This window comes from Macaca thibetana, chromosome 10, assembly GCF_024542745.1.
Source record: "Macaca thibetana thibetana isolate TM-01 chromosome 10, ASM2454274v1, whole genome shotgun sequence".
Taxonomy (NCBI): Eukaryota; Metazoa; Chordata; class Mammalia; order Primates; family Cercopithecidae; genus Macaca; species Macaca thibetana.
The window spans coordinates 23,557,773-23,585,143 of NC_065587.1; the positions used below are offsets into that span (position 1 = coordinate 23,557,773).

At 41.1% G+C, this 27,371-nt stretch overlaps 1 long non-coding RNA gene across 1 annotated transcript; it reads right to left on the minus strand.

Moving 5' to 3' along the window:
* Positions 1-1,283: 1,283 nt before the first annotated feature.
* LOC126929557 (uncharacterized) lies at positions 1,284-26,853 on the minus strand. Its single transcript, XR_007717201.1, has 4 exons — positions 26,565-26,853; positions 23,345-23,517; positions 2,428-2,514; positions 1,284-1,382 (listed from the first exon to the last, which is right to left on the minus strand). It is a non-coding gene; the product is annotated as an uncharacterized LOC126929557 (long non-coding RNA).
* Positions 26,854-27,371: the final 518 nt, after the last annotated feature.

Consider the following 27,371-nt stretch of genomic DNA (forward strand, 5'->3'; position numbering starts at 1 on the left):
ATCTGGGCCCCAAATGCTGAACTCTGGATTAGGTAGCGCTTGCGTAACTTTCTCATTTTGTAAAACGTGTGTAGGCCAAGAAATCACAACAAGAGAAGGACAAAAGACTGGAAAAATTGCTTTATTAACTGAGCTAAAAGGCCCAGTAGGTGATAGCTTTGCTACCTATCAGGTAATTAGCCGCCCTGGAAGCCTGCTTTGTCTAAGGCCTCAGAAAAGAGAAGCCCTCCTTTGTCGCAGGTAAGCAGCCCATTTTCCAATCAGTGGCTCTAACTGCCAGATCGCTGGCTTGCACACCTGCTAGGGCTAGACTTGCTCTGTTGGGGAGGTAAGTGTAGACACAGAATCTCCTGGGACCTAGTTACCTGGGTCAGTGGGAACTGAGTGGATGTCCTGGTGCTCAGAAGTGTCTGCAGACAGGATGGAGAGCATGGGGGATTCAGCTCTAGGAGAGGATGCCACTTCGTGTTTAGAGCTGTCCATGGCTCCCAGCATCCTTCTGAAATAAACAGACCAGCACTTTTCCAGTGCGAGTGTGCTTTCCCAGGGGATCTTGGTAAAAAGCAGATCCTGATGCAGTAGGCCTGGGGGGAGCCACAATTCTACATCTTCAGCCAGCATCCAGATGACAGAAAGGCTGCTGGTCTGTGGACCACACTTTAAGGAGCAGGACATGGAGCTCCAGGACTGACTTTGGGAGAAGGGGAAGTGCAGGATTTGTCTGGCACCCCTGAAGTTTCCACTCCCACATCCTGGTTTATGCTAGGTGGTCCTTCAGTGCTCTTGTGACCTCTGTGAAGCCCATTGCAGTGTGGACCACACAATGTTGTAAATGCTTATTTACCTTCAAGGCCTGGGCACCTCCTGTGAGGCCACTCCTGACAGCAATGCCCACCCTGGGGCTTGCAAAGGGCACACATTGTGATTGTTCACCAAACTGAACTGGATTATGTGTACCTAGTTCTGCTGCCATAACCACATGTCACTTCACTACTCAAAGTTGCACTTTTCTCATCAGCCAAGAGGGCACAGTGAGAGGCAACCTACATCAACCACTCACCAGCTTGGGAGTACAAACAAGGTTGTGCCGCTCCTTCTTTCTCTTTTATTTATTCTTCAATTGAGGTATAACTTACTTCAACAGGGTAAAAGATACAAATTTCTCAATAGAATTTGCATTTGTATATACCCGTCTTATTCTGCTCAGGCTACCATAATGAAATACAACAGGCTCCATGGCTTAAACGACAGAAATGTATTTTCTCACCATTTTGGAGGCCAGAAATCCTAGATCAGGGTGCTGGCTGATTTGGTGTCTGATGAAGGGTCTGTTTCTGACTTGCAGAGCACCACGTTCTTGCTGTGTGTTCACATGGTCTCTCCTTGTGTTATGCATGCAGAGAGTAGGAGGGAGAGAAGGAGAGGGAGGGAGACAGACAGAGAGACAGAGAGTGAAAGACAGAGTGAGTGCACAAACTCTGCTGTTTCTTTTTATAAGGATGCTAATCTTATGGGATTAGGGACCTATGGTATCATTTAACCTTAATTCCCTTCTAAAGGCCCTGTTTTTAAACATAACCATATTGGGGAAGAGAGCTTCAACATATGAATTTGAAGGTGTGGGGAGACACAATTTAATACATATCTATACTCATACAACACTACCCAGATTACAACAAGAATATTTCAGGTATCTCAACAGTCTCCTTTATGTCCCATTTTGGTTAATGCTCCTCCTTCCAAAAGTAATCACATTCTGACTTCTGTCATCATAGATTAGTTTAGCCAGCTCTTGAATTTCATATAAATAGAACAATCAGTATGGTATACTTTTCTGTAAGTATTTCTGGTTTCTTGTGCTCAATATTAGGACAGTGAGATTCTTTCGTGTTGTTACATTCTCCTCATCCTTATTCTTTCTGAGTAACAATGCATTATAGAAACATACCACAGTTTGTCTTCTTTTTTTTTAACCTGTTGATGGGCATTTAGGTAGTTTCTAGTTTCAGGCTATTACACATAGTGCTGCTATGAATATTCTTGTGTAGGCACTTTGGTGGAAATATGTAAACATTCCTGTGTATATATGTGTAGTAATACCCAGAAATGAAATTACTGGGTCACAATCTATGCTTTCAGCTTTTGTAGCTACTGCTAAACAGTTTTCCAAAGAGATTGAACCAATTTGCACTCCCAAATTGAGTATTAGAGTTCTAGTTGCTCCACATCTTCCCCAACGCTTGATAATATCAGTCCTTATTTTAGCCATTTTCAAGGGTGTGTGGTGATATGTCATGGTAGTTTTAACTTAAATTTCTTTGATGACTAATAATGTTGAATAGGTTTATTTACCATTTAGCTATCTTGTTTAGTGAAAATAAAGTCTCTTTTAAATATTCAAATTTGTTAATCAAACCTCTAAATTACCAGGAAGTCCACCTTTTTCCTCTTGTGGTCTCTTCCTCTGCCAGCAAATTGTCCAGAAAGTCTGGTCCAAGAAGGTCAGTCTTGCTTCTAAAGATAGGTAGAGAATAAACCAGAGTTTCATTCATAAATTATCACTATCTAGTCTTCAGTCTCCACAATGTGCCGCTGTTGGGAACTTGTCTGGTGCAGTCTGGTGCCCCTGTTTCCCAAGTTTTGAGGATGCTGTTCCAGATTCCTGCCCAGATTACAGAACGACTCCATGCTCAGGGTCTCAAGTAGTCTTTTAGAGGTCACAGTCAACCACACAGTCACTGAACGCTATAGGTTGGTGGTCGTGTTTTAGAAACGATCAAATTAGGGGGCTATGACTAGATGGTGTGTCCATTTCAGCTATGGTCCTTTTCCCCAAGCACCCAGATGTTATTACGGGGCTGCATCTCTAGACCAGACACCCCATTCCTTCACAATGATCTCCACTGTAGGGCTTTAGATGTCCACCCTCTCAACCTGCTGCCTATTTCCTTCATCTGGGACTTCCCCAGCCCTGCAAAGAAGTTCTACAAATGTTGAATTTTGCAACAAAGTGAGTTCAGGTCTCAATCTTTTTCCTCCCAGGATGCTTCATTTACAACCGCAATGTAAATTTATCCTTGCCCATTGAGAAATCTTGAAGGGGAGAGTGGCAGTCATGTGTCAATGGTTCTATTACACCTTTCCTTCAAGGAATGGGTTTTCACCTCAACTGGAGACACCACTTATGTGGCTCTTTCACAATCCAAAAGTTTACCACAGGGTGATTTACCGTGTCTCCCTAGAGAAGTGGTTGGTGGGTTCTTTTAGTGAAAATAAACTAATTTATTAAAACAATATTTCAATGAAAACAAAATAATAATTACAAGCTCTGCTTCATCTAATATCTCATTACAGATATTTACAGGGCTATTTTGCTTAGTGATAACGGATTTAAGTATTAAGACCCTTGGGTTTGAAAGCTGGTTGAGAGATCTGGGTTTGGGGAATAATCTGGAAGGCATCAAGAGTGGCCTGTAGGTTTGATATGGTTTGGCTGTGTCCCCACCAAAATCTTTTTTATGTTTATTTTTTTTGAGATGGAGTCTTGCTCTGTCACCCAGGCTGAAACGGAGTGGCACAACCTTGGCTCACTGCAACCTCTGCCTCCCAGGTTCAAGTGATTCTCTTGTCTCAGCCTCCCGAGTAGCTGGGATTACAGGTGTGCACCGCCACACCTGGCTAATTTTTGTATTTTTAGTAGTAGAGATGGGGTTTTGCCATGTTGGCCAGGCTGGTCTCAAACTCTTAAACTCAGGTGATCCACCCACCTTGGCCTCCCAAAGTGCTGGGATTACAGGTGTGAGTCACTTTGTCCTGCTCCCACCCAAATCTTATCTTGAATTATGGCTCCCATAATTCCCATGTGTTGTGGGAGGGACCCAGTAGGAGATAATTGAATCATGGTGGCAGTACCCCATACTCTTATTCATTGTAGCGAATAAGTCTCATGAGATCTGAAGGTTTTATAAGGGGAAACCCCTTTCTCTTGGTTCTCATTATCTCTTGTCTGCTGCCATGTAAGATGTGCCTTTCACCATCTGCCATGATTGTGAGGCCTCCCCAGACACGTGAACTGGGAGTCCATTGCCATTAAACCTCTTTTATTTTATTTTAAAGAAAAAATAAATTACCTAGTCTTGGGTATGTCTTTATCAGCAGCATGAAAACAGACTAATGCAAAGTTGTAGCAGGTAACTGAAGCTGTAGAAGTGGATGAGAGTGTTCAGGAAGATGATGGGGAGAGAAGAGAGGTGGATGGGACTGAATTCTAAGAGTGTCAGCATTTAAGAGATGGTCAGAGAAGATGCAGGAAGCTGAGCAGGTGTGAGGGCACATAATCAGATGTGCCTTGAAGAAGATACTTCTGCCACTCTGCAGAATAGGCAGCAGATGTGCAGAGTTGGATGCAGAAAGACACCTGGGGGTTGGAGTGGAGGGTCAGGAAAGAGATGATGGGAACTTGGGCTTGGGGATGTGACATTTGGGGAGTCAGGTCAATGGGGGAAGCTGGAGATGAATTGGGAAGGGGGGTGAGTGGACAGGATAGATCAAAAGGTCTCCAGCTTGTGTTGGTGACATTCTGCTAGATGGGAAAGTCTCAAGGGTATCGGGGGCCTGGGCGGAGGTTCAAGGTCATGAGGATTCATTTGGACATGTTGAGGTTGAGGAGTTTTAGAGATATCCAAGCAGAAAGACATGCTGTTATAGTCTGAATTGTGTCTTCCCTCCACTCACCAACCAAATTTATATGTTGAAACCCTAACCCTCAGTACCTCTGAAGTCAACTGTATTTGGAGGTAGGGCCTTTAAAGAGGTGATTAACATGACCACATGTGTATTTGAGAGTGGCAGGTGGGAGAAGGGAGAGGATGGAGAAGCTACCTATTCAGTACTATGCTTATTACCTATGTGATGACATAATCTGCACACCAAACCCCATGACATGCAATTTTCCTATATAACAAACCTGTGTATGTACTCCTCAACCTAAAATAAAAGTTTAAAAAAAAGATGATTAAAGCAGGGTGCAGTGGCTCATGCCTATAATCCTAGCACTTTGAGAGGCTGAAGTGGGGAGATCGCCTGAGCCCAGGAGCTCAAGACCAGCCTGGGCAACATAGAGAGACCCCATCTCTACAAAAAAATTTAAAAAACTAGCCAGGGGTGGTGGTGCATACCTGTAGTCCCAGCTACTTGGGAGTCCAAGGCAGGAGGATGGCTTGAGCCCAGGAGGTTGAAGCTGCAGTAAGCCATGATTGCACCACTGCACTCCAGCCTGTATGACAGAGTGGAACCCTGTCTCTAAACAGTAATAATAATAATAATAAATAAAGAGATGATTAAGTTAAAATGAAGTCCTTAGGATGGGGTCCTATTCCAATCTGATTGGTGTCCTTTTAAGAGGAAACTTGGATACAGAGAAAGACACTGCGTGCACAGAGGGAAGACCATATTGAGGACACAGTGTAAAGGCATCATCTTTGAGCCAAGGAGAGAGGACGCAGGAGTAAACAGCCCTGCTACACCTTGAACTGGGACTTCCAGCCTGCAGACCAGGGAGAAAATAAATTTCTTTTGTTTAGAAAGTAGGCACCCAGTCTGTGCGACTTTGTTATGGCAGCCCTTTGCTGATTAATGAAGTTGCCCAGGAACTTCAGCCCTGCCTCAGATGCTGTGATTGACCAGGAGGAGCCTAGGGTCTGGGAACCCTTACTGACTCTTCCCTGGTCACTCTAAGCCCAGCCAAGAATATCTAGTTCAGCTTTCTGAGCACCCTAAGACTTCTAATCAGGCTGCCCCAAAGGAGAAAGCTGAACGGATCAGGATGTAACATGAGGCTTGATTTGGAGGCACCTCACTGCCTCCCTCACCCTTGGGTGCTGGCGATGCCAAATTGCACGTCACCTCTGACGGCCCACGTCTGTGCTCTTCACAGACCTCACAGTGGCATTTCATGCATATTTACTGAGATGCTCAGATATGCAGCAGGGAGAACAAATAGAAAGAGAGAGAGAGAGAGAGACAGAGACAGAGACAGAGACAGAGACGGAGAGAGAGGGAGGGAGAGGGGAAGGGGAGAGAAGGAGAAAGGGGACCCATCCTAATATTTGCATCACTCAGAGACAGGATGGAGTAGAGGATGCTGGTACAAGGGGAATCTGGTTTGAGAGTGTGAGCTTTTCCAGGGGGATAAAGGGAACAGCTTCTTGTATAATGAGATTGACTTTTAAATTGAAAGTGCTAGTGCTTGTGCTGCAGTTCAGACTTCCCTGCTGTGTGTTTATTCCCAAGGCTCTAACATTAAGACATCGTACATACGAGCTGGGAGCATTCAATTAGGTTTTCTGTTATTAATCAGCCAATTAAGCCACAAACTCTGGGATATACATTTTCACTCTTAAAGAGGTGAGAAGCGTGCTGGGGCCCCCAGTCTTGTTGAAATGCCAGCATGGTGTGGAGGGAGAGGCCAGGGATCCAAGAGAGTCTGGAGGAGAGAGGATGGGATGCAGTAGCGGGAGAGAGTGGATCCATCCTATGCGCAGTGTTGGTGTTTTGGTTCTAGAGACTTCTGGGACAATGGCCATGGAAGGTTTTCTTGTGGAGGAATGCCAACTGGAGACTAGGTGGAAGAAAAACCATTAGCTGTGAAGTTTGGCTGACTTTGGAGTCAAGTCTGCCAGGAGAAATACTGCTTTGCTATGCTGAGCCTCAGTTTTCCCATCTGCAAAACGGGAACTTTTAACCTCTGTTTTTGAGTCCTACCTCCTTTATAAGAAGCAAATCCAATAAGATAATGAATATGGAATTTTTTTTTTGGAAGCTATCACATGCTAGAGAGGGCATAAGGAAGCAGTAGTGGCCATTATGGACAAAATTTCTGCATAACAACATTTGAGGACAGTAATAGCTCTTCGAACATGAAAGATTAGTATATAGACTGAGTGGCTAATAAGCACCTATACTTCATTCATTAATTTAATCTGATGATTCCAATGAAACAGACAAAAGGAAGAGAACATTCTTACCCTAGCTAATACTCCTTAGCCTGCTCTAAGAGATAAATCCTTCAATTCACTGTACCCCAAAATGGGGTACAGTCCAGACTGCAACAATTGGACAGGATTGGGGAAGGGAGAATAAAGATCCCAAAACTTTGTGATATGGACTCAGACATTTTATTTATATTCATAATAAGTACCAATTAGAAGAAAGCTGTCAATCTGTTGAGATGATGGGTCCTTAAAGGAAACTAAATAAGAACAGCTAATCATTAGGTCATAAATCAATTGTAAGCGTTTGGATCTGTGATTAGCATACAAATAATTTGTTGTTAGATATTTTTGAAATTAAGTGTTGGTGTAATTAGCACATAAATCATTTGCACATGGGTGTTCCTGAAGTGTCTGATGTGTAATTAGATATAAATCATTTGTATTTGGGAGTTTCTAGGGTGTTTGTTATGTCATTAACACACAAATCATTTTTACATTGGTGTTTTTAAAGTGCCTGTTGTGTAATTAGCACATGGATTATTTGCAAACACTGTGTATGGTTCAGATTATTTGCTGTGTAATAAGCATGAAAATTATTGGTACATAGAATTGTTTGAAGTATTTAGTGGGCAATGAGCATGTATTTAGTTTGTAAATGATAATCTCTAAAATGCCTTTTGTAATTAGCACATATACCATTTGTATATGTGTATGTTTAAGTTTCTTGATTTGTAATTAGTGCACAGATCATTTTGTGAATGAGCTCTCTTAAGCAATTTATAATTTGCATGAAAATCATTTATCAATGGGTGTTTCTAGAGTACTTGATTTATAATTAACATATAAGCAATTTGTAGATAGATCTTTAATAACTGCTTGAGAAAAGTTCTTCCTCTTTTAAGAGATACTCTTTTATCCTGTTTACATTTGCTTAGCCAGCCTAATTGCACTTATGAGTTGATAAATTTTTATGCTTTTTTACCCACTGAAAGTTTGGAATGCATACTCAAAGCATTTCATTAGAGTCTGTTCTTGGTTTGTACTTGTATGAGATCAAAAGTCTGGTGCCTTCTTAGAGATTAGGGTCAGATCTCAGAGTCTCTTTCACCAAGGTGGAGTTGTATCCTACGTTTCACAGGATCATAAAGTGTGCTGTCTTGGACCTATTTCTAGGGATCTAGTGAAAATAATGACAGGCAACACCAATTTATAAAAAATATGAGCTTTATCCAAATAAGAAGCCCAAATACCCCAGAAAACGACTGTAAAGGAGACAGAAAAGATAATTAAAATTGTTGAGCACTCAGCAGATGCCAGGCATCACCCTAATTGTTTTATGAGAGAAATATCAATTAATTATAATAACCATCATGACAGTCAGGCATTATAGCACCACTATTAATCAAAGATACAATGTAAAAAGTTCCAGAGTTAAGGAAACCTTTATAGTGTGTCTTGAAAAGCATCCCATGTTATGAACAAAATAATGAAAAAAAAATGACCATGACTATATTAATTCTGGCTTTGAATTCCAAAGGTAAATGAAAAATCTTCTAAGGATTTAGACAGAAAAAATTAAACATTAAAATAATAATTTAACTTCAAAAGACTAAGATTTCTCCTCTGCAATAATAAATGCCCTCAAAAGGGCACCTTAAAAGAATAAAAGATGAGACCCAATAATTTTATACCCAGCCAAACTGTTTGTATTGTATGGATGTGGCAGAAGAAAACATTCTTATATATTTTTTAGTTTTGAAAAGCATATCTTCATATACTCTTCTAGAAAAAAATTACTTGAGGATGGTCTACAGACAATAAATATATCAAAATATGTCAAGAATGGCTAAATGATGGTAAGAAAGGACTTGCACATAAACCATGTCTTGGTTTGAATCCAGCAAGAGATTCCATCTGATCAATGTAGTAAAGAATGCGGCTTAGAATTTGGTCCCAGAAGAGAAGAAGGGGGAAACTCTCTCTCTGTTACAGGTAGTTAGGAATGAGCCGGGCAAGAGAGGGCTCTCTCCCCGACCCACTAGAAATTTGTGGTGATGGCTCAGCAATTACTGCATTGCTTCTCTAAAAGTGATAAACTGGCAGCTGGCACCAGGAGAGGTTATTTCATGATGGTCCACACCTGTTAACGCTCAAGTGTTAATTAAAGCCAGGCCCCAGGGAGAATCAACTTCTTGGGCATACACATTAAGAGACAAAAATGGCAAAGTATGATCTTCTGGGTATACCACCAGAAAAAGGATGAAAGCCTTGGATGGGCATGCCTGTAACTCTCTAAATACACTGCACATGCTCAATTCCCAAGGGTAAATAAAACACTGAACATGCAGAAAGCTCCCTCTAAGGGAAGAATCTTGGGAAATAGGTGAGCCTATAAAGCCCTAAGATCAAGACTAAATGACCTCCATTTTTCTCTCTCTTCGACCTTCAGGTGCCCACTTGGATCTCTTCCAAGGGTTCTTTCCTTTCTTACCTGTTCTAAAGCCTTTTTAATAACCTTCCACTCCTGCTCTGGAACTTGCCCCAGTTTATTTTTCTGCTTTATGCTCCTCAATCAAATTCTTCTTTCCGAGGAAGTAAGGGCTGAAGTTGCTGCAGATTCACATGGATACACGACAGTAGCTTGGGGTAACCTGGATCTCTTCTGCTGGTAACAAGATGTCTCCAGTCATAACAGATTCTCACTCAGTATTAAGAAAATCCTGGAGATGACATAGTACCATCCTTGCCAAACCACTTGTAGTGAGATTCCACAATCTTTAGTTGTTCATAAACCAGCTTGCAGTATCTGTATCAATAGTGTTATAATTGAGGTTTTTCTTTAAATCAATCCACTTGATTTTTAAAAACACATTTATTTCAAAAGATAATTTATGTAACACCTGTAAATGCAAAACCCTCATCATCAGCCATAAATAGAAGGCAATCATAAATATAAAAGCAGTGAGAATATTAAATGTTGCCATTACCAGGACATGCAGGATTTTGTCTGTTTCTTTTTTTTTATACTTTAGCAACTTGGGAATTAAAATGTAACTTACAACAAATGGTCTTTTACAACTAATTGGAAGATTAGTTTTCTGTCTTAGGGGTATGCAAAAATAATGGTGCATTTTAACAATCATGGCATCTTAGAGTGGGTGGAATACAGTAATAATATTCTATTGCATGTTGCTGGCCATATAACCACTTCTCACTGAAAGTTTTGTGTTTGAAGACTATTTGCTGCTTAAAAAGGGAGATTAGCAAGCGCTAGAGAAGTGTTAAAAACAGAGTAATAACAAGCGAAATCTTCCCGTATAATCAGACTGAAAGGGATTTGTGGAAGGCCTACTTCATTCTACGGGTCAAGGCTATTTAAAGCTGTGTCTGCATATGCCCCAGAAGCAGCTCTTCCACGCCCAGTGGGAAGCAGTGGTGTGTAAAATTCTTAAACAATTTCCTCTTAACAACAGTCTTTAAAAGAGTAGTGCAAGGTTTTCCTGGCTGTACCTCCGGCTTCACTGCCAAGCCAAATTTGCCCAAATACTAGAAGATTGTCTCCAAGACCCCACAAAAGCATGATGTATTTGTATACCTTTCAAAGAAAACACAGTGGAGACTCACGATTTCTATAACGGTATCAATACTGAAGCCCAGGCTCAATGAGGTTTTCCAGCTTGTTCCTGTAAGTGAACAGACAGGTTGGGGGTTTGTGGGGAGCAGTCAAAAGTCCTACTTAATCCCTAACTCACTGGTACAGGACCACGCTGATGGCGCTTAAGCACAATCATTCTGTCCTAGCACTTGCCAGCAATGGTGGAACCATTTGCACAAGGGTTGGGGGCTGGGGGGCGTTAGGTGGAAGGTAAGGAGAAAAGGATGCAACCGTATGGCCTATTCTTTGTCCACAAAAGCAGAGCTTCAGAGAGCAGCATGAGAGTTACTTTTCCTGTCAGAAACCTGAGAAAATATTTTCTAAATATTTAAAACTGACATTGAATGGCCTGATTTCACTAGACTTTTTTTTTCTTTTAATTGAGAAAGACAAACTGGTTGCCCAGTGGTAAATATTAGGTAACTCTGAAGGGCTCAACCTGTTGCCTTCTGCCTGGGATTCTTAAATGATCCAATGTTAACTTTACCTTCTTTTGAATGAATATACATACATGATGTATGATGTACAGTACATATGAAACACACACAAAGAGGGTGAAAAGTTAAAAAGCAAATCCTATAATGTTAACAGAGATGACCTCTTTGTTGGCTGAATTCTGATTGATTATTTTTACTCTACACTTCTCTCTCTTTCCCGAATGTTTGACCATGAGTGTTTATTGACCTTAGAATCAGAGAAGAAGACAAACATTAGAATTCACATTATTTACATACCTATCAATCTTAAGGATGTTAGAAAAAGCTTAGGAAAAAGTATGATTATTTTTGGATGACAGGTTTCGGGTGACTTTTATTTTTTTTTCTCACTTTTTAATATATTACTTTTTTTTTCTTAAACGACAATGGATTCATTTTGTAAGAGCAATAATGAAGTTATTTTGAAAGGGAACAGGCCGGGCGCGGTGGCTCAAGCCTGTAATCCCAGCACTTTGGGAGGCCGAGGCGGGTGGATCACGAGGTCAGGAGATCGAGACTATCCTGGCTAACATGGTGAAACCCCGTCTCTACTAAAAATACAAAAAACTAGCCGGGCGTGGTGGCGGGCGCCTGTAGTCTCAGCTACTTGGGAGGCTGAGGCGGGAGAATGGCGTGAACCCGGGAGGCAGAGCTTGCAGTGAGCCGAGATCACGCCACTGCACTCCAGCCTGGGAGACACAGCGAGACTCCGACTCAAAAAAAAAAAAAAAAAAAAAAAAAAAGAAAGGGAACAAAAACGACTGGACTCAACTGTGCCTTAAAGTAGTCCAGTAAACCTCCCAGTTACACGAACAGATGCGTGCGTGTGCGTGTGTGTATGTACGCACACACGTATATTTACATATACGCATATATTTACAGTTATGCATCACTCAACAGTTGGGGTATGTTCTGAGGAATGCATCATTAGGTGATTTCATTGTGGGAACATCACACATGATTTCGTTGTATGAAAATCACAGAGTGCATTTACACAAACCTAGAAGGTGTAGCCTGCTACATACCTATGCTTTATGGAACCTAGGAGCTATTGCTCTCAGGCTACAGAGCTGTACAGCATGTTGCTGTGCTGAATACTATAGTCAATTGTAACACAATGGTAAGTATTTGTGTATCTAACCATAGAAAAGGTACAGTAAAAATGCGGTATCACACTGTTATGGAAATGTTGTGTACGTGACCTGTCAATGACTGAAATGTCATTATGCAGCATATTACTGTAAATATTCATGAAATTTATTAATAGATATAGTTATTATATCTTCACTAACCTAGTTTGAGTTGGGTTTTATAATTTATAGCAGAAAGAGTCCCAATTAATACACTGTTGCTGACCAGGTTGGACTTTATCTTCCTGCAAACTCATGTTCATCCCTAGGTTCCTCTTACTGAAAAGCCCCTTACTACAAGTCATTTTTAATGGTTTTGCTTTCAAACTGGTTTTCTAAGAAAACAATCCCAGCAGTTCTGACAGAGTGAGAGCAGCCTGGAGTGGGTCTGGGAGAAGAGCCTTCCAGATTAAGTTACTAGCTGCAGAGGAGAGTGGACTGAGAATGTTTTCTAAATAAGCCTGGACACAGCCTAACGGCACATCCCTGCTTTATTTCTCCTTGTTAGCTCTGACCTCTCTCCCTCACCCAGCACTCCGCCATGCACTCAGGACTAATTTGTTCAAATAAAACCTGACTGTTTGCAAGCCCAGGTGAAAGGGATATATTTAAATACATCTTTAAAGTCAAATAATGTATATACACACACATACATATTATGAGAATGCTGTTCTTGCTTTATTAGCCTCAATTGGAGAAAGAAGAGGGGGAGAGGGGATCTTTCTCAGGGCTGATTCCCTGGCTGTGCGGCCTCAGGTAAATCCCTTGCCTTCCTTGAGCCTCTCAAATGGGTCAAGATGACCTATAGGTGTTCCCTTCCAGCGCTGACATTTTTATTATTTGTGAGAAATGAGAGGATCCACAGGCATGTTAAACATTCATGCATGTATTTACTCACTTCATCCTACCAGTCCATTCATTCATTCATTCTGGTGCTTGAGTAAACAAGTAAGCTGGTGAGGCGGGATAGCTAGCGTAATTAGACAGGCCTATATTCAAATGTCAGTTCTGTGACCTGGGACAGCTCCCTCAAAGTCCTGGGACCTTACTTACCTGAGGACCCAGGGACCTCTATAAAGTGAGTATAGCATTACCATCCCCAAGTGCCGGAGAGAGGAGATCTACATGAAGGTAAAATTAGAGGGCCCGGTACAAATAAATCCCCGGATTACACCAATTTCCCAATTTTAGAGCCCCTCTTCATATCTTTATTATTATTTTTTATCAGAACTTAATCATACAAGGACTTTGCTTCCAGCAAGATGGGATGATAGGGCCTGGATTTACCCTCCCATATGAAACAACTAAAACAGAACAAAAGAAAACACGTAAAACAATGGTTTTCAAGACATCGAACATCAGATATCAAAGAACAGTGATCCCAGAGAGATGGCAAACAAATGAGGTGAGCTCTACAATTGCCCCAGCTTATACCTTGAGAGAGACTCCAGTCCACAACATAGGGAGGGGAACTCAGACAGATCTGGGTGTTCTTAAGTGGAGGAGATAAGCCTGGGTGTTCAGGAGGCCAAGTCTGCTACAATTGGCAGAGCGAAGTACCAGAGAGAGAAAGCTCGAAAAGAGAGCTCTGGAGATTTGCAGAGGGCTCTCCTTAAGTACTCAGCAGAGTGCTTATCAACAAATGCTTGTGAGGAAATGACCTGAGGCAAAGAGGAAGAAGTACTTGAAAGGATTAGATACCATAATACCCAGGAATAACTCCTGTTCCATCAGGTGGAGCTCTCAGAAACATTTTACCTTAGTAGTAGGGAATAATTATTCCTGGATCAAACACTTTTCTGGTCCCACATGACAAAGCTTAAAAGCGAGACCTGAAAGGATCAAACTGTTTCCAAGTAACTGCATCTAGGAACAAAGCTCAAGAATATTTATAGAAATACAAAAAAATTAGCACCTGAAAGGATAAAATTCACAATAGCTGGCACACAATCAAAATATTACCAGGTATGCAAAGAAGCAGGAAAATAGAACCCATAATGAGGAGCAAATCAATCTATTGAAACAATCAAAATGGCAAGGACATTGAAAGAGCTTTTAAAACTATTTCTTATGTTCAAGAACCTGGAGAAAAGATTGAGCATGTTAAGTGGAGACATGGAGACATAAACATTTTCAAAAATAAAAACGACAATATCTGAAATGAAAAATATATTGAATGGCATTAACCGAAGATTAGACATTGTAAGAGAAAAGATCAGTGAACCTGAAGACATAGAAATAAAAACAAACCAAATCAAACACACAGAAAAACAAAGAATTAAAACATTGAACAGAGCATTAGTAAGCTGGGGGGCAACTTTAAGCAGCCTAACACACATGTAATTGGACGTTCTGAAAGGAGAGGACAGAGAAAACATTTAAAGAAATTATTACTGAAAATTTTCCAAGTTTGATGAAAACTCAGATTCAAGAAGCTTAACAAACTTCAAATGCAATAAACAAACAAACAAATAAAACCTATTCCAAGACAAATGATAAATACCTAAAACAATGAAAAAGAGGAAATCTTAAACATCCAGAGAAAAGAACGTATTACACGCAGATGGAAAAAGATAAGAATTATAGCAAACTTTTCATTAGGAACAATGCAAGTCAGAAGATAATGAAGCAGTATCTTAAAAAAAAAAGGGTTTGAAATTATATATCCAGGAAATATATTTTACAAAAAAATGAAGTCAAATAAAGAATTCTTTAAACAAAAAGACATGTGAAAGCTAAAACTTTCTCAGAAATGTTTAACATGTCTTTTTTTAGCTTTATCTCTGCAGGAAATGTTAAAGAAAGTCCTTCAGGCCAAATAAAAATGATACTAACATGGAATATGGGTATACAAAGAAATAAAGAGCACTGGGCATGGTCACTGCATAGGAAAATGTAAAATACATTTTTCCTAACATCTAAATCCCCTTAAATGATAATTCATGCTTTAAAGGGAGAACACTAACAATGTATTGTGGGGTTTATAACATACATAGTATGTTATAAATTGTTACAGCAAATGCACAAATGCCAGGTGGGGAGAAATAGAAGCATATTGTTGAAAGTTTCCTATACAATATATGAAGTAGCTTAGTAGCATTTAAAGGTAGGCTCTAATAAGTTAAAGATGTATGCTATAAACTCTAAAGCAACCACTACAATAACACAAGAGAGTTATAGTTAATTCCAAATGGGATAAAACAGAATAATAAAATAACATCCAATAAATCCAGAAGAAGACTGGAAGAAAGGAAGAATAAAACAAAAAACAGATGAGACAAATACAAAGTAAATAATAATATGGTAAGAAGATAGATTTAAGCCCAATCATATGAATAATCATATCAAATATAAATTATTCAAATACCTAATTAAAGGAGAGGTTATTAGATTGAATAAAAAAGCAAGACACAGCTATTGCTGCTTATAAGAAATTTAATTTAGATATAAAGATGCAATAAGTTGAAAGATGGAAAGATATACTTCCTAACACTAATTAAAGAAAGCTTGTGTGGCTATATTAATGTCAAACAAAGTAAATTCTTGAGCAAAAAATATTTTTATTGATAAAAGGAATGCAAGCCTGGGTTTCACATTAAAAAATCAGTGTAATTCATCATATTGACAAACTAAAGATGAAACATCATATAATCAACTCAGTAGTCACAGAATAAGAATTTGAAAAAAATTCAACATCCATCAATTTCTATTAAGAACTCCTAGCAAACTAGAAACAGAAAGAAACTTCCTCAACTTGATAAAGGTTATCTATGAAAAACTTACAACAAACACAATACTAAATGGTGAGTAAGTGAATGCTTTCCCTTTGATATTAGGAACAAGACAATGATGTCTGATATCAGCATTTTTATTCAACATTTTTCTGGAGGTTCTGGCCAGTACAATAAAGGAAGAAAAAGAAAGTAATAAGAGGCATCTAGATTTATTAGCAAACAATATAATTATCTTTCTGGAAAATCCTGCTGTATCTACACTAGAGCTTGTAGAACAAACAAGTAAATTTAGCAAGGCTGAAGAATACAAGATTGATACACACTCAATTACGTTTCTATATATTAATAACAAATAATTGAAAATTGAAATGAAAACCCACTACTGTTTGCAATAGCATGTGAAAATACAAAATAGGGATACATCTGAGAAAAGATGGGCAAAACCTTCATATTGAAAACTAAGGAATATTGTTGAGAGAAATTAAAGAACATCAAAATAAAGGAAGAGGTAGGTATACCATGTTCATGGAACAAAAGAGTCAATATCATCAAGATGCCAATTTTCTCTAAATTAATCTATGGATTCAACATAATCCCAATCAAAATCCCAGCAGGCTTTTATTAATTGGTAGAAAAAAAGATACAATGATTCTAAAATTTGTATGGAAAAACATAGAACCTAAAAAACCCAAACCTCTTTAAAAATAGAAACAAAATTTAAAATATATTTACAGTACCTGATTTCAAAGACTAAGTCCAAGTTTCTTCCTATTCCTAGTATGATATTAGCAAAAAGATCAATTTATCAATGGAACAGAATAGAATCTAGAAATTTACCCATACATATACAATCAATTGACTTTCAACACAGGTGCCTAGGCAATCTAGTGGTGGAAAGATAGTATTTTCAACAAATAATGTTGGAAAAATGGGATAGTCATATCCAAAAATTAATAACTTTTGTCCATACTTAATAAAATAAACAAAAATTAGGTTATAATTGATTAAAGATCAAAATATAAAACCTAAAACTATAAAACTTCTAGAAGAAAGCATATCAGAAAATCTCTGTGACCTTGACTTAGGCAAAAAGATCTTTGATATGACACCAAAACCATTATCCATATAAGAAAATATTGATAAATTGGACTTCATAAAAATTAAGAACTTTTGCTCTTTGAAAGGCATTGTTAAAGGAATCTAAAAATGCACAGAGTTAGAGAGAATATTTTCACATCACATATTTGATATAGTACTTTTATCTAGAATACATAAAGAACTATTAAAGCTTGATAACAAACAAACAGCCTGATTGAAGAATGGGCACATGCTCAAAATTAATGTCACAACTAACTCAAAACAAGATGCTTAATTTTGAGAATGGGTGAAAAAGTTTGAATAGATGCTTTAACAAAGAAGATATACAGGCGGCAAATAAGCAATGAAGAGATGCTCGACATCATTAGCCATTAAGATACTTCAAATTAAAATCTCAATGTTATACCATTGTACACTGATTTGAAAGTCCAAAATGTAAAAGGCTATTCCTATCAGGTGTTGTCAAAGACAGAGAGAAACTAGAATTCTTATTTACTTCTGTTAGACCTGTAAACTGTACAGCCTCTTTGAAAAATGGTTTGTGGTTTTAAAAATACTTAAACATACTGCTACCATATTATCTAGCCACTTCACTCCTAGGTACTTATCCAACTGAAGGAATCTATTCATACAAACACTGTCCATCAATATTCATGGCAGCTTTATGTGTAATAGCCAAAAACTGGAAATAGTCTAAATAATACCCATCAAAAGTGAATGGATCAACAGACTGCAGTACATTCACGCAATGGAATACTACCTAGCAATAAAAAGGAATGAGCTATTGACATATGCATAAAATTGGACAAAACTCAAAGATATGCTGAGTTAAAGAAGCCAGACACAAAAGATTACATGCTATATGATTCCATTCATATAGAATTCTAGAAAAAGCAAAAGGAATCTATACTGACAGAAAGCAGAACCGTGGTTGCCTGGATTGCAGGGTGACAGTGGAAGTGGAGAATGACGACAGGAAGAGATGACAAGGTGACTTCTGGGGCACGAGAAGTCATATGACCATCATATGTTTATGATCTTGAATGTGTTGATGCTTTTATAGGTGCATACATATGCCAAAACCAATGAAATAAGAAATAATTTTAGAAGTAAACATAATCGCAGAGTCCTGCTGTTGGCAATTTGAGTCTACTATCAGCCCCTGAGGGTGAGAACTACACAAATTTCCTCTTATTAATCTAAGGTCCCAACCACACTTGACACATAGGAGAGAATGGATAAGCCCTTGACTTTTGCTATCAAGTAGATCTGAGTTCAAGCCCCCATCTTACTTTATGCTTGCATTGAGAATGAGAGCAAATGGCTTAACTTCTTGGAGCCTCAATTTGCTTTCCCATAAAGTGAGCACATGAGTAGACATCCAGGTATTTACTATCACCTCCATGATTCCACATTGTAAGGATCAGTTCACTTATCTGGCCTCCCTTCTGCCATGCTGGGGTCAGGCGCTCTTCAACCTGCCTCTGCTTCCTGAGGCCTGGCAGACAGTGGGAACTTTCCATGTTCATCTCACTGTCTCCAAGTGAAAAGTGATATGTGTCATGCAGCAGAGAGCCACTCCAAGTGACCAAAGGCTACTACTGTCCAATTCCCAGAGACTCTGACCAAGCAAGCTATGGTCCAGGGTGGGAGTGTGGAGCTGAGAAGTGCCCCCTCTTTGGTGAGCAGTCACTGCAAGGTCCTCTTTGGTGTCTCATTCTACTCATGCCTCTCTGAGTGCATGGCCCAGCATAGGGAGGTGACCAGCATGCCAGTCCTTTGCCATGTCTGTTCTTTGGGAAGACACCTCTTTTCTCCTGAGGGCTCCAGCCTGTCTTGCATCACAGTCAGTTACCTGGGGAGATGTAGGCAGGTGGCGGGAGGTTGACTGTTATGATAATCAAATTAGAAAATAAAAGGACAGTGCCTGTAGCAAGTGTTTAGTAAATATCTATCATTATTATCATCATGGTATTTAGGATACTGAGTTCTTTGGGGCTGGGTATTGTCCACTGCTTCTCCACTCACAGTACACTGCCTGCACATGGTAAATTCTGAGTTCACTAGCAAATAAATGAATTCATATGTTTCTTAGCAAATGAATGAATGAATTCAGGCCTGACTTTACCCAGGTACTGACTGCCTGACCACCCTAACCTTGTCCTATAATTAGGAGTTTGGGCCTGCCTCAGTGTGTGGGTGAGGCAGTCTGTTTCAGCCCACATGTGTCCCTGGGCATCAAACTCCATGGAATAGAAAGATGGGGGCAGAAAATCAATATCTACAAGCAGGAAAAACAGAAGGTTACTTGCATTCTCATATTCTAATATCTTGAATCCTTAATCAAACCTATAATCTAAAATGCAAAAGAGGGCTCAGGGAACACAAAGACTGCTTCATGCTAAATAGAAGCTTGGGCCCTGGTTGAAATGCTTTGTAGTTTTGTTCTATGAAGTCAGGAAAAGAGAATGAGGTAGAGGAAACAGCAACAACAATATCTAGCTACCATCAGTTGAGTATATCCAATGTGCTATGTACTGTGCACACCATTGAATCTTTATGACCTTAGCAGTGGGCGTGATTCTCATATTCAGGGGGAAACTGAGGCTCCAAGAGGTGAAGTGACATGCCTTTGGTCATAAAGTGGGTAAATGGTGGAGCCAGACAAAGCCAGCTCAACTGATTTGCAAAATCTCTCTCTTCCCCTCCATCCCAAGCTGTCTCTGGTCCCATTGGTTACTCCCTTCCCTCTGCTCACACATTGTCTTTGTTCATGAAGTGTTACTATAACAGAATACCTGAGACTGGGTAATTTATAAGGAACAGAGATTTATTTCTTACAGTTCTGGAGAATGGGATGTCTAAGATTGAGGGGCTGTATCTAGCAAGGACCTTCATGCTGTGTCATTCAATGGTGGAAGGTGGAAGGGCAAGAGAGAGTGAGAGAACAAGAGATTAAACTTGCAGCCTCGAGCCAGACCTTTTATAATTGGCATTAATTCATTAATGAGAGTGGAGCCCTCATTAAACACTTCCCATTAGGCCCCACCTCCCAACACTGTTGCATTGGGGATCAAGTTTCTGACACATCAACTTTGGGGTACACATTCAACCTGTAGCACCCATCTGTTAGAAATCTTGGGCCAGGTGGGGTGGCTCATACCTGTAATCCCAGCACTTTGGGAGGCTGAGGCAGAGGGATCACCTGAGGTCGGGAATTTGAGATCAACCTGGCCAACATGGCAAAACCCCATCTCTACTAAAAATACAAAAATTAATCAGACGTGGTGGTGTGTGCCTGTTGTCCCAGCTACTTGGGGGGCTGAAGCAGAAGAATCACTTGAACCTGGAAGGTAGAGGTTGTAGCAAGCCAAGATTGTGCCACTGCATTCCAGCCTGGGTGACAGAGAGAGCCTCTGTCTAAAAAATGTAAAAATAAAAAAATCTTAGCTCATATCCTTTCAAAGAGCAACTCTAGCAAATTCTACACAGCCCTTCCGCTCTTGTACCTAATTGGTTGGTTTTTGGAAAATGGAATGACCCCTGAGAAACCAAGGTGGACTCTCAGTAAGAGCTTGAGCCTGGGAAGTTAAGAGACCTTTTTGAAATTGGATTGCAACCAGACGAGCCCATGTGACCCACAGGAGAGGACTTGGAGGAGGGCTAGTGGTAGTGTCAGTGACATCAGGACCCCTCACACATGCTGGGACTTTGCACATGCTGTTCCCACTGCCTGGAATCCCCTCCCCTCTCACCTCATTATTCTGAGGTCACAGCCTCACCTTCTCACTCCGGCCTCTCCTTGTTGCCTCCACACCCATTCTCCTCCCCTGCCTAGTTTCCTTCCATACATATTACTTGATACTTTCTAGGGAATCATATATTTTCCTTTATTTCTTTGATCATTGCGTATATGGACCATAGTTCACTCACTTGGCTTTTACTGATGGCCATTTATGTTTTTGGTCTTTGGCCAGAAGGAGCATCCTTATGCATACATCTTTGTCCACTGTGCAGTGACTTCCTTAGGATAAAAAAGTTCCTGGTGATGGAATTGCTGAACCAAAGATATGCAGTATCTTTCTGATGTGGTACCTTATGACTTAATATCTACTGTTCAATCCAGAGGAGGCTTGTTGAAGTGAGTTTTTGTATGGACTTTGACTAACCATGTTTGACTTGCTCCCTTGTTAAGAAGAAGTGTGGCCTGAGCCTAGTGCCATGGTGGTCAATTGGAGCAATAGGCACAAATCTTCACTCCTCCTTGCAACCACATTCTTTACCATGTCATTTTGCAGAGCCCTTCAACACTAACCACATGACATGCTTTGGGCAACAAGATGTCAGCTTATGGGATACATAAGCTTCGAATATGCTTTTTTGGATGGGCTTTCTTTCTCCTGCCCCTTGCCATCACTGCAAGACGTACATACGCAGGCTAGCCTGGAGGATGAGAGATATATGGAGCAAACTGAGATGCCAGAATCGTTCCAACTGAGGCCAGTCTCAATCAGCCAACAACCATCCAAGCCCTGGACATGTGAGTGATCCCCCGTAAGAGCAGCAGAACCACCTAGCTGAGCACCGTAAATGCACAAGCAATACAAACTTATTGCTGTATGCTGCTGAGGTTTTGTGGGTTTGTTTGTTTTTTTTTTTTAATGCAGCATCGGTCAATTAGTGTAAGTCAATAGATAACTAATGCACAAGGCATGACCGTGAAACCAGTTTTCTCACTGCTCTGCCAATAGTAGGGGCTTTTGCAGTCAGGTCTGCAGGCCTGGACATATTCTAAAATAACTCCATTGGTATGTACATTTACAAAAATTTTGATTCTGCTCATCAGCTGGGGGACTTGCTACTGCTTCTTGGAAGAGGCAGAGCCCAAAGTAAGATTTTGAAGGAGAGAGGAGGTCAGAGGACCTTGAAGGTTATGCAAAATGATGAATGACGTCAGGCCCATGACCACTGAGTTGTGTTCTAAGCTCCTTGCCATCCACGCTTACCCTGCATGGTTAGAGATTTCTGATGAGAGAAAGCAAGGGAAGTCATCTACAAAGGCAAGTGTTAACCTTGAAATAAACTTGCATGGGAATTTACTGTGTTAGTTACTGGCATGAAGGACACAAAATAACAAAGGGCAAATTTATCAACCACAGTTTTGCAAAAAGCCATGCAGTGGTGTGGTTAAGAGACCTGGTTAGGGCATCAGAATGTCTTGGCATGAATCCCAGGTCTGCTACTAATTTTTTGTGACTAAGGACTGATGCTATAACCTCTCTGGATCTCCTTTCCTTGAATGCACAGCAGGGATAAAGGCACCTGCCTTGTGAGTGCTCTGCTACAGACGTAGATTCCTTCCTTGGGATGCTTTGCTCTGCTCTTCTTGGCTTGTTGTGCTTCCCGGGATCTCCCTGGAAAATATATTTTGTGCTGGGTGTCCCCTTTTTATAAATGCTCCCATGGGGAAAGTTCTGATTCATCCACTCCAGTTAAATGGGTGAGACTCAGAGGAATCAGGTGGGGAAGCTGGCTTTGGGGAAGCCTCACACTCTTCATTATCCAACAACAACAATAATAATAGCTACCACGATTTGAGCACTTACTTGGATTATCATAGCAGCCCTGAGGGAGAACTTGTCACGATTACTCCTATGTTACAGGTGAGAATTTGAGCCTTGGAGAGTTGAGTCATCTGCTCAAAGTCACACAGCCAGTAGTGCAACTCAGGTCTGTCTGAGCCTGAGAGGTTTTATCCAAGACATATACCAATATAGCATAGATCTAGTTAGAAATGTAGTTGCCCTTGGAATAAGAACAAACATACCTCCCGAGCAAATCTCACCCAGAGCTCAAAACATAAGATAAGAGATTTGAGCACATCTTAGTGCTCTTTCTTCTAGGCTCATTTCTTTCCCCTCTAGAAGCCTTTGGCCTTGATGTTGCTTCCATGGGCAGTTAGAATAGGCTAAGCTATTCTGCCGTAACAAAATAATTCCTGAATTTCAGTGACTTCCGACAATTTTTATTTCTCACTTATGCTACTTGCTCCCCATGAGGCAGCTGAGGTGTTGCAAAGCACTGGCCTCACTCAGAGTTAGCACCAGCTCTGTAATTTGCAGAGCTCAGTGCACAATGCAAATGCAGGACTGCTTGTTCAAATATTGCTAAGAATTTGAAGATGGCGACAACACAGCAATAAACCAAGTGCAGGGTCCCTTTAACTGTGGGACCCTGTATGACTGCATGGGTTGCTCACCTGTGAAGCTGGCTCTGCTGAGGGGTCCAGATTGATAGAGGCGTCATGATTTGGGGCTCTGCTGTCATCAGAGCAGAGGGCTTGGGAGCCCAGCAAATCACTCACTGGCTCTTAAAGTTCTCCTGGAGGGGATACTCATCACTTCCTCTTGCTTATGTTCATACTCTCCACTTCTGTTCCAAATGGAGGGAGGAGAAGTGGGATATTTGTACACAGACCTCAATGGCCACTGACCTCCTGCATCTACCTCCCACTGAGACCTCCCTTTCTTGCCAGTGTTCTCACCCTTGACCTAGCCATCTTCATTATGAATGTGCATGGTCATCTACCTGCAATTCAGGTTATGATGCTTGCCCCCAAATTTATTTTCTAGACAGTAACCTAAGGGCTCTCTAAAAAGCACCATTCCTCTTTTTCAAACCCTCCAATGACTTCCAGTTGTGGACTGAATGGTGTCTCCCCACTCCAAAGAATATATTAAAGTCCTAATCTCTGGAGCCTGTGACTGTGATCTTATTTGGAAATAGGGTCTTTGCAGATGTCATTAAGCTGTACATTATGATGGGGGTACTACTGGAGTTGGGTAGACCCTTAATCCAATAGGACAAGTGTCCTTAGAGAGAGGACAAGGAAACTATAATGGACACACAGGAAGAGAATGCTATGCGGTGACAGAAACGGGGACTGGAATGACATGCCTGTGAGGTAAGGAACACTGACGAGTGTTAGCAACTCTGGGAGCCAGGAGAGAGGCCTGAAAAAAATTAACTCTTTTTCTCTTTTTTTTTTTTTTTTTTTTTTTGTTGAGATGGAGTCTCGCTCTGTCACCAGGCTGGAGTGCAGTGGTGCCATCTCGGCTCACCACAACCACCACCTCCCGGATTCAAGCGATTCTCCTGCCTCAGCCTCCCAAGTAGCTAGGACGACAAGCGCACGCCACCAGGCCCAGCTGAAAAGATTAACTCCTAGAGCCGTCAGAGGGAGCATGGCCTTGCCGACACCTGAATTTCAGACTTCTGGCTTTCAGAACTGTGAGAAAGTGAATTCTTATTGCTGAAAGCCACACAGTTTGTCACAATTGGTCACAGCAGCCCTAGGGCACTAATACACTGCCCGTCACCCTAAGAATAAAATCTTAATGTCTCCCCTCACTTGACCTATAAGTCCCTGCATGGCCTGAGTTCTACCTACCTCTCAACCTTATTGCAAATCACACTCCACTATGCCACTGTACTTCAATGACACTGGCCTCCTTTCTGCCTTCAGACTTTTGTTCTTGCCATTCCGTCTGCCCGAGTGCCCTTTCACCGCAGCAAGATTGGGTTGTTCTCATTCATCAAGTCTCCACTAAAATGATCTCTTCATGAGAGGCTATTTCTGGGGCCCTGTGTAAAGTAGCTCCTTCTGTCTCCACATTGTCCTTGAACTAGCCTTTCACTATCTTTGATCAAAGATCCCTCGTGATTTTCTTCCTCACATTTTTCACTATTAGTGATGATTTTCTTGATCTATGCATGTGTTGTCTGCCTTCTCTACCGAAACATAAGCTCCATTGCCAATGTGGACAATAAACTATAAGGTGGGCCCCATGATCTCCACTTCCCAGTACTCACACACTCTTTTGTGACACTTTCCTTGAGTGTCTTGCCTCTATCCAGTGCTACAAAGGGGATAGGAAGTCTCGTCTATGATTATACTGTATAAAACTCTAATGCCTATTTTGCTAATATGCTAATACATTCTCTCCCTTGCTAGCTTGGATGGCGCCAGTGGCCATGTTGTAAGCCAACCTATGGAGAGACCCCCAGGGTAAGGAACTGGAAACAGCCTCTAGCCAACAGCCAATGAAAAACAGAAGCCTTCAGTACTCAGTGTTAATGGAACAGAATTCTGCCAACAACACATGAGTTTGGAAGTGGCTCCTTCCCCAGTCAACCTTGCAGATGAGACTGCAGCCCCAGACAACACTGTGATTGCAGTCTCATGAGAGATCCTGAGCAGAGGATCTTGCAAAGCCTGGATTCCTGAGCCACAGAAAACATGAGATAATAAGTGTTTGTTTTTCTCGACTACAAAGTTTGTGGTGACTTGCTATACAACAGTAAATAACAAATACAGTCAATGATCTACTCTGTCTTGTTTGCTCCTCTGACTCAAAGCCTGGCATAGTGTCTGTCTTATAGCATGTGCATAGTTAACACGCACTGGTTGATTGAATGTGTGGTGCTCATCAACATGGCACTGTATCATGTTGCCAAAGTGTGTGTATGTATGTATTGTGTGCATGTGTGTGTGTAATAGATACTATCATATACATATTAATATTCAGGGTAGATATATATAGTAGATAGTGTATTATAGATAATATAATGTGTGTATACATACACATGCACACATACACAGAGTAGAAAATTAGACTTTCCAATGGTGATGAAAGATAGCCAGCACTAGACCTGACATCATGGGTTAGGGATTTTTGCCACAATCTTCCTCCTTGTCTTTCACCTTTTTTTTTCTTAACACTTATAAAGAAATAGGTTGAATTGTACCATTACTAGGGTCTCCTGCAGTTTTGCTTTCTATTCCAGTCTTTGGAGGAAGGTCATGAAAATGCTTACTTTTTCATGTTATTTTTTTTTCTGGCCTGCTCTCAAAAAATATAAGACTCTTTGAGTTAATATAATAAAATTAGAAAGAGATTGAGAGAAATCAAAAGAGATGGGGAGAGAGAGAGAGAGAGAGCGAGAGAGAGAGAAATTGAGAGAACCAAGCAAGGCAACTCCTCCTGGCTGAAGTCTAGCGAGATGCTTATTTAATATTACAAGGAGGGTGAACAATTAGGACATCCTCTCCTTGTGCCTGCAGACTCCATCTCGGAGACTAATAGATATTTACTTAGTCCTGTCGGTCGTGCTGTGTTTAATATTTATCCATCACAGGAAGCTGCTGCATGTTAAATGTCAGCCTCTTGATTTCGACAGCTCGTGGCTATGCAGCTCACAGCTACGAGCAGGCAGAATTGCACAAACAGCCCCAGCGGCCCCTGGTCTCAAACCTGGCTGGCTTCCTGACAAACCCATGCCCAGTGTCTGTGCAGTGCCCAGGACTGGCCACTTGGTGGGTCCTACAATCTCTGAGGGGTCCGACCCAAGGTCCTTGAGCTTTGGGGTGTCAGTCAATGCCAAGGACAGCAGGGCTGTGGCAGCGGGAGGGGACTTACCTTTAGCAGCTGACACGTGCACCAGGGACCCTGCCAGCTTCTGACCTCCACTCTCTCCTTACGTCTTCAGCACAGATATGCTCTACATTGTTCACTTGTCCCTTCAGATCCTTTTTGCACCCTGCTACCTTCGGCTATGCACCCCAGGAAGCTGACTTCAGTGGGCTGCATCCAGTTGTGGGGGTCTCCCTAGGCAGCTTCTGGCTGAATTCAGCCAATAGAGAATCCCAGAAGGAGCTCTGCGGGTGGGACAAGAGAGAGATGAAGGCATTTATTTCCCCACATTCTTCCCTGCAGAGTTGCTGTGGGCTGGCTTCTTCACTTGCCTGAAGGCGTCAGCTTCCCCTGCCAGGCAGCCCTTCCCTCAATCTCATTCTCCTTCTGTCTCTCTCTCTTTCCAGGTAATCCCACCCTACTCCACTCTTTCAGGCCTGAGAGTGCAAACAGTTCCCCACTGTTACTAACCCTTTGGTGCTGTTCCTTATCACCCCTAATGGCTTCTCTATACCCTGCTCCATCTTAATGACCAGCCCCTGGATCAAATGGTCCCAATTTGAAATATGCCATCTCTCTCCTGCGGGAATTCTCTCTATACATCCCTAAGAGGCAGTTATTGCTTGTTACATTTTACAGAAGACAAAACTGAGTCTCAAAAAACTTGGGTGGAGTTTATGACCTTGCATGAGATCATAAAGAAGTTACGGGCACAGCGGGGGTCTTTGGATCACCTGTTTGGTCAACTTTGCCTGACACCATCTAATCTACTGGCCACAGGTAGTGGCCCCAGCTTGGTTTTTCTCAAATGCA